Below are 1,603 nucleotides of genomic sequence, written 5' to 3'. Positions count from 1 at the left end.
TATGGCGGGCCTGGGCTGGGGATTCGAACCCGCCACCTTAGGTGTATGTGGCTGGCGCCTTAGCCAATTGAGCCACAGGCGCCGAGCCAAGAACAATATTCTTTATCATCAACTACATAAAGAGATAAAAAGGAGATAGAGACGTGGGATTAACCACAGAGATGAAAGGCTGGGAAGAGGCGAGTAAGCCCAGGCCACCGTGATGGTGATGGGGGAGGCGCCTGCTCTGCTGTTTTTCAGAAAGCTAACACATTTTCCTAAGGAACTGCAAAATATTTACAGACACTTGACAGTTCTCTAGGTAGCACAGTTGGAGTGTGGACACTCCGGCTCTCCAGAAGGCCCTGTGATTGAGGCTTTGTCTATTCTGCACAGCGGGGGAACTAATCAGGGAAGCTGCTGGTTGCCTGACCACACTGGCTAACGATGGTCTCCACAGAGCCTCCCTGGAAACTGGAGATGAAATATCACACAATTTCATATGAAATTGCACTTTTAATCAAAGCAAAAGGAAAAAATACTCTAGTACCAATCTCATAGTTGTGCCACAGTGGAAATTCCTACCCAAGTCTGCGATCATTCTTCCCCTTTACTCTTCAGACTGTTATCTATTACAGTTTAGTTTTTATTTTATTAAAGTTACACAAGTTACAGAATATTAATGAGACTTTTCTTAGTCTCATTTCAGATGTCAATGTTGATAGCAATGACTGATGAGACTCCCACATTCTAACGAGAGAAGACAGACATCCATGCCGGACTTTGAAGACACAGTGAAAACCCAGTATTGTGACCTTTGCACCGTCATCTACCTCCTACCAAGTACAAGGGGCAGCCCACACAAAGAAGGGACATTTTGGTTAGAGAACTACTTAATCCAGTGCTCTAGTCTCCTCCCTTCACTCTCATTCTCTATCTCAAACCATGTGGAGGGTTCCTTGGCATCTACGTCACCAAGGACGTAAGACTCAGTGAGAGAATTCATGAAGAAAACTGACCCGCACTCCTGGAGTTTGTGATGTCGGAGTTTGAAGAATGGCGTAGTAGTATCACATTTGCCCAGAGTGAATCAAAGTGTGGGAGCCCCAGGGAAGCCGCATAAGAGGGAAACAGACACTTTGCTACCTTTCCATCAAGAAGACAAAGGTTCTTGCCCACAGTTGAAATTCAAAATGAAATGTATTTGATGTATTTAATTCCATCGTGGCAGATTAAACAGATCCCATTTTCTACGTGCTACTGCTGCCCAGGGAAGGACTCAGGAATGGAAGATGAGATCAAACACACCTCCTTATAAACACTCCTCTGCCAGCCACTTGTGATGCGCACATAATCGCCAGAGAATCTTTCCTCATAAGGTTTAGAGACAGTTGAAAAGGTGTTAAAGCAATTTACAATGGGGCTGTGGTTTTTATTTGCAGTGCAAATAGGAAAGGACTTTTGATTCCAAACCTTTCCAAAGCAGAAGCAAGACAAATTTTCAGGGTAGGAAAGATAAATAAAAATAGAATCTGCATTTGCCTTTGAAGAATCCAGCCCTAGCTGTCAAGGAAGGCAAAATAACAGAACAAACAGATCTCTGTGAGAGGATAAGCACCTTTTC

Source organism: Otolemur garnettii, unplaced genomic scaffold, assembly GCF_000181295.1.
Source record: "Otolemur garnettii isolate 467f Iridium unplaced genomic scaffold, OtoGar3 scaffold00078, whole genome shotgun sequence".
In the NCBI taxonomy this organism is placed as follows: domain Eukaryota; kingdom Metazoa; phylum Chordata; class Mammalia; order Primates; family Galagidae; genus Otolemur; species Otolemur garnettii.
The sequence above is the reverse complement of the archived record's forward strand: the minus strand, read 5'-3'. Positions refer to the sequence as shown.